This window comes from Strix uralensis, chromosome 5, assembly GCF_047716275.1.
Source record: "Strix uralensis isolate ZFMK-TIS-50842 chromosome 5, bStrUra1, whole genome shotgun sequence".
Lineage (NCBI taxonomy): Eukaryota > Metazoa > Chordata > Aves > Strigiformes > Strigidae > Strix > Strix uralensis.
Genome location: NC_133976.1, coordinates 7,245,435 through 7,252,405, shown reverse-complemented (window position 1 = coordinate 7,252,405; position 6,971 = coordinate 7,245,435).

The following is a 6,971-nucleotide window of genomic DNA, read 5'->3' as shown; positions in this document are numbered from 1 at the left end:
CAACGTTGGTCTCAGGCTTCAGAGGTTCCCAGGAGCTGGTTAATGCCATTCCAAACAGAAACCTGTTTCTCTAGCTATAAATGTCAGTCGCAAGACTGATGGTTACACATGGCAGTTGCAGGTGTCTGGAACGACTCCAGTTAATTTATTTCAGGGTTGGGTCCTATTTTTCCCCTACGTCAATTTTAAGGAGGGCTTTGCAACCATGAAGTCACTACAGCCCTTATCTCCTGACACATGAAAGCTGTAGGCTGAATAACTTATTTGCACCCTCAATAATGAAAAACACTTCAATATTTAGGACTAATGCAGACTTCCTACTGAAAAAAAATATCTGTAAACAGCATCTGCAGCCATGTGCTCAAGGTAATAATTAAGGAGAATTATCTTTGCTATGTGTATTAAAACAACATAATTGAAGTTAAGAAATTATATGTCCATATTAAAGAGAAGCAAATAATTTTTTACTTAAAAAATTAACATCAAGTGGAGTAACTGTTTCCATACCTAGAATAATCTCAGGCTGAATAAGAAAAATGAGAATGAGACACACAAATATTACACACCAGTTTCTGTGCCCCACCCTGAGAACCCAGCATGGAGCAGCCTCCATCCTTGGGCAGCGCTCGGCTTTCTCCCTTGAATGCACATGGCGGAGGCTGTGTGCAGTGAGGATCTCAGATGTTCATGGGGTTATGGAAAAGGCCCTTCTCCCTAAAGCACAGGGAAGCATGCAGAGCATGATCTGGGGAGCAAGAAGTAAAAAGTGGTTCTTTTACTGATTGCCAAGGTATTAGGGTAATTAGCCATTAACCCTAATGGCTAATCCAGGAAATAAATCTCACACACCCTGAGATAGAAGGAGTCATCATCAATCGCTGCTTAGAGCCATGTATGCCTGACGGGTGAAAAAGCAGCAATTAGCACTCATTAGCACTTATTTTCAAGTCTTCTTTATGAAAAAAGGTCATCAAAAGCAAGTTGAAAGTGTCCAGATTAACCAAAGTTCTTCGATAGTCTAACATTTCTGACTCAAACTCATAAGTTTATCTGATAGGCAGCAGAATGTAAGCAAGGCTTACACAGACTTAGGTTTTGGGGTTTGTTTCTACAGTGACTGATAAAGTCACACTAAAGGTTTTCCTACCCATGATAGATTTTTCTCATGGATTCCTTACTGACAGTTAGAGAAACCACTGCTCCAGCCTTTCTTCAGGAGGGGGCTTTCAGAGCATCTCACTCTTGCCCATGTCTCCATCTAGCTGCTTACTTTCATTACATTTAATATTTTTAAGAAAGCTCTTGATCAAATTAGGTGAAAAATGGAGAGGGGTTGAGCAATAAACACACACACAGAGCATCAACACACATGATTTTCTATAATTAAAAATTACCAGCAAATGATATTAATGCTTTTTTTGTTGTTGTTCCTTACTAAGGATAATCACACTGCAAAGAACATGAAATGCTGCAAGGTAAACCTTTTGAGACAGAGGACTTCCAACACAATGCTTTCTTCCTTTTTACATGCCTGATCCTATTCCACATCTCCTCTTCAGAAGATCACTATCCCTATCCCAGATGTATATGAGAACAAAAGATAGCAGAGGAGTTTTTTTCCCCTTGCTGTGAGATTAGAAAGAAAAACCTATCTCCAGGCAATCAAAATCTATCACCAAGCCCACCAGGTCTTTTTGTAGCTCAGAGATGTCAATCAAATGGTTTCTATGAGAGACTAACTGCTATTCCTGGACTCTGGCTGACTTCACTACTTGGTGTGGATCATTGCCTCCTGGAAAAGGGAGAAAACCCAAATCCAAACCCAGTGCTGGAGCTGCATTCCTCCTTCTCTTCATCCCCATGTGCTGAGAAGGGCTGGATCACATCCCCAAAAGAGATGGTGGCAGCCACGTGCACATAGGAAAACATCGAGGGCTTCCATCTGAAATCAGTGAAGTATGGATAAAACTTTGAAAGGGCATGTGGCACCCAGAGGTGAGATCTGAAGTTTGAGGGGGGGTTGTCTCACTGGATAAGGCAGAAATTTTCACCACATCTTGAAGAAGTAGGGTGAGGAAGGGTCTCAGGCATAAGCAGGTTCCCCAGACTCCACTCACAGCTTGCCTTAGGGCTTGGATTAGACTATTTTTCCTCTGAGATCTCTCCCTGCTCATCTTCATTATGAATTAGCTGATTTCTTTTAGAAACAACACATAGGTCAGCACCTTTTCCCATATTGAAGAATTCAGATTTTTCTAACGAATCATGTTTTCTTGTGATAACAATGAACTGTCCCATAAACTATTCATTTAAAGGTAGCTTTTAGTGTGCCCCTGAGGCTGAGCTTGAGTGGCCATGTCAGTGGCTGAACATGCCTTGCACTTTGGCTGCTGAGACACTTTGACCCAGGCTAAGTTTGGGCAACCAACCAACCCTTCTGGCTCTGCCAGGGCACTGCCAGGCCCATGGTGTGAGCATACACACCATTGCTGACAGCACCCAGCTCCAAGGCTGAGACCAGCACACAGACGATGTGAATGCAGATCAAGGAGAAAACTCCACTTTTATTGAATGCAGGGACAGCAGAAAAGTGGCACCTCTAGGGGATCCAGGGCACTTTGTGGTGTCTTTGTGTTGCAAGAACAGCAGGCAGGCACTTAGCCAAAATGTCTCAGAGAAGCCCTGGCAAGGGGTTGTGCTAAGTGTGGCCAAGGAAGATGAAAAACCCATGGGGAAAAAAAGTCCTTCCTGATCCTAGATCCAGGACACAAGTGGCATCTTCATGCTGCAAGAGCCAAATTAATTCATTAATTAGCCAAAATGGCCTAGCAAGGGGCTGCGCTCAATGTGGTCAAATAAGACAAACCCCCCCCGGGATCCAGCACCATTCTACCCTAGGGGAAAACATCCTTCCTGACTCCAGACCAGGGTACCGGTGGCATCATCATGCTGAATAAGAAACATTTAATTGCTGCAGGCAGGAACTTCTTCAAAATGGCCCAGAGGAGCCCTGGCAAGGGGCTCTGCTCAACACTGCAGAAGAAAGAAGAAAAACCCTGAAGACCAGTGCCAATCTCCCCAGGGAAAAAAAAAAAAAAATCTTTCCTGACCCCAGACCCAGGGCACCAGTGACATCTTGGTGCTGCAAGAGCAGCAGGCAGGAACTTCTCCAAAGTGGCCCAGAGAGGCCCTGGCAAGGGCCGTGCTCAATGCACCAGAGGAAGGTGAAAAACCCCCAGGCACCAGTGCCAACCTGCCCCAGGGGAAAAAAATTCTTTCCTGACTCCAGAGCTGGCAATTGGCTGTTCCCTGAGCATGTGAGCAGGAGCTGCCTCCCAGCCCCACCGAGTGGTCACACCTACCAGGGTTGCCACCACTGCCCGACCCCTTCCCTCAACCCAGAGCCATCTCAGGGGCTCCCAAGAGTGGGAAAAAGCCCCCGGTTGGATGGATCCTGGGGGCAAGAATCCTTCCCATGCCCAGCAAGACACCATGGGTGATCCAGAGCACAGAGCGCTGATACTGATGCCCCTTGCAATACCTTTGCAGCCCATTCCTTAGTGGCACTGGCTCTACAGGGGATGAGGACAGCAAGCTCTGCAGTGCTCCTCAAGCACCGAGAACATCTTTTTGTAGTCTTGGCAAGGCACCAAGCCAACGTTTGCCATTGCTATCCAGCTGAAAAGGCCTTGGGCACCTCCAGGTGTTTGTGGCACTTCTTGTCTCCCCAGGAGCTTGTCTCCATTCCCCAAAGGAAGGATGAAGCTGGATTTCTGTTCAGAAGATGTCACTTTGAATGTGGCCTTGCTGGGAGCTGGAATTGCAGCAGGGAACCTCCAGTAGCCTTATCCAGCCTTGAGTCTTCCCCCCTCAGCCCCTCCCATTAATCCCACTGGCCCCTCAGAGATGTCCTCCCCCACACTCTGGGGCAGTCCCCAGCCAGCTCTGTCCCCATGACACAGCCTGGCAGACTGGTGGTGGGGCACAGGAGGAGGATGCCCCTTTTTTAGTCCCTCACACCTCTGCAAAGTCAGCTTCCTGAGCAACAGCCATGGCCTGGGCTTCTGCAGGAGAGGGCAGCCAGCGCCTCTGGCATGAGGAGGGCTGCTACACTTCAATGTAACTCTTCAAACAACAGGTCACAGCATGTGCCACTGCACTGAAGCTTCATGCTGTAGACCCAGCTGAGACCTTGGTCCTTGGGAAGAAAAGCCAGCCTGAGAAGGCAGGCCAGACCCTTTGCCAACTGCCATCTTGCACTGAGCAGCAAAGACGACAGCTGTCCTCCTCCGCAGTGCCCCATGGAGTAGTCTGTCTGGGACTGGAGCATCCCTCCTGTGAGGAAAGGCAGAGAGCTGGGACTGTTTTATCTAAAGAAGAGAAGGCTCAGGGGGATCTCATCAACGTGTGTAACTATGGCAAGTCAAACACGAGTCCACAGTGTGCCCTGGCAGCCAAAAGGGCAACCATGTCCTTGGCTGCATCAAGCAGTGTAGCTAGCAGGCCAAGGGAGGTGATTGTCCCACTCTACACTGCACTGATGTGGCCCCACCTCGAGTACTGTGTGCAGTTTTGAGTGCCTCCGTATAAGAAGGACATCAAACTGTTAAGAGTCTGTCCAGAGGAAGGGGACCACGATGGTGAAAGGTCTCGAGGGCAAGACTTGTGAGGGGTGGCTGAGGTCACTTGGTTTGTTCAGCTTGGAGAAGAGACGGCTGAGGGGCGACCTCATCAGTCTATACCTTCCTCAAGGCGGGCAGTGGAGGGGGAGGCATGGATCTCTTCTCTCTGGTGATGCGTGCTAGGACATGAGGAAGTGGAATGAAGCTGCATCAGGAGAAGTTCAGATGGGACGTTAGCAAAAGGTTGTTCACTGAGAGGGTGGTCAGTCACTGGAACAAGCTCCCCTGGGAAGCGGTCACGGCACCAACCCTGTCAGAGTTCAAAGAGGGTCTGGACAATCATATGGTTTAGTTTTAGGTGGTCCTGAAAGGAGCAGGGAGTTGGACTTGATGATCCTTATGGGTCCCTTCCAACTTAAGATATTCTGTGATTCAATCTTTGGCCACTCTCCAATGACCCAACGTATTTCTTGCAATATTGTGCCTAAAATGACACATCGCAGTACACCATCCCCACATCAAACAAAATAATCTCTCTCATTTCTTCCATCCCTCTCCCCGGCTAGCCCAGAATGACACCTGCCTTTTTCCTCCCCCAACAGCTTATTATCGCCTTGCAGTTAATGGTCTCTACTGTAACTTATCCACTCCCACTGTACTGCTGCTCTGCCAGCTCTTTCCCCATTTTGTACTTGAATGTCTGATTTCTCCTTCTAATTACAGTACTTTGCACTTGCCTTTATCAAATTTCTTCTTGTTATTTCAAGCCATTTTTCCTGCATATTATGGCCATTTCAAATTCTGATACAGCCCTGGAAAGTGCCTGCGTGTGTTCTCGAGTCGGTGACAACCGCAGATTTTTATATGGGCTATTTATTTCACCGCTCCAGTCATTAATGGAGTTACAGAAAAATACAGGCCCTACAATAAAATGTATAGTGGTCTCACTCAAAATACTCTCTCTGGCTACATACCAATAACTATTCCAACTGCAATTTTTCTGCTACATTGTGATAATTTAGTTCATTTCCTTCTTTTGCTTGTAAAAAGGATATAGTGAGGCAAAGAAAACATTAAATGCATGAGTTTTCTCTGAATCATCCATCATTTTTTCTTCATCCCCTCATCTTTTCACACTTAATCATGTGCCTTTCCTTCCAATTTCTGCAGTTTCATTTTGATTGATCCTTACAAGTCCCTGCTATGCCGTTTTCCCTTCACATTAAGAGATTGCTGCTGGGCCATTAAAAAAAGCACCTTTCTTCAGTTATCCCACCCATCATCTCCAGATGGACCCAGGCACCAACACCCACATTTACTGAAACTGCCTTTAGAGGTCTTCATTCTGCTCCTCTCATCTCCCTGCCTTTTCAAGAGCACCAAATGCCAACTCCACAGCCACTTTCACCTGAATCACCTCTAAGATTTTTAACCACTTCTAATAAACCTGACTAATCCAGAACACCCAACTCTAGAATAACACACCGTACCTTCTGAAATACAAACTGTCCTCTGGAAAAAAAAAAAAAAAAAAAAAAACACAACATTAATTCTGTCTTTTCAAGTCTTCTTGTGTGACTTTCCCAACAGAAAGTAGCAAATACCTTCCATTTCCACCAGACTTCATAATTTGGGGATACTGGTGGATGAAAAGCTGGACATGAGCCAGCAATGTGCACTTGTAGCAAAGCCAACTGGGTCCTGGGCTGCATCAAGAGAAGCGTGGCCAGGAGGTCGAGGGAGGGGATTCTGCCCCTCTACTCTGCTCTCATGAGACCCCCCTTGCAGTGCTGTGTCCAGCTCTGAGGCCCCCAACATAAGAAGGACACAGACCTGTTGGAGCAGGTCCAGAGGAGGCCACGAAGATGATTAGGGGGCTGGAGCACCTCTCCTATGAAGAAAGGCTGAGAAAGTTGGGGTTGTTCAGCCTGGAGAAGAGAAGGCTTCAGGGAGACCTTATAGCAGCCTTCCAGTACTTAAAGGGGGCTACAGGAAAGATGGGGAGGGACTTTTTACCAGGGCCTGTAGTGACAGGACAAGGGGTAGCAGTTTTAAGCTGAAAGAGGGTCAGTTTAATTATTCATTAATGTCAATACATTAATGAAGAAATTTTTCAAGATAAAGTTGGTGAGAAACAGAAACAGGTTGCCCAGAGAAATTGTGGATGCCCATCACTGGAAGTGTTCAAGGTCAGGCTGGCCTGGGCTCTAAGCAACCTGATCTAGCAAAAGATGTCCCTGCTCAAGGGGTTTGGACTAGATGATCTTTAAAAGGTCCCTTCCAAACCCAAACGCTTCTGTGCTTCTATGATTCCCAAGCTTTGGTAATACAGACACTGCTGATGTTCAG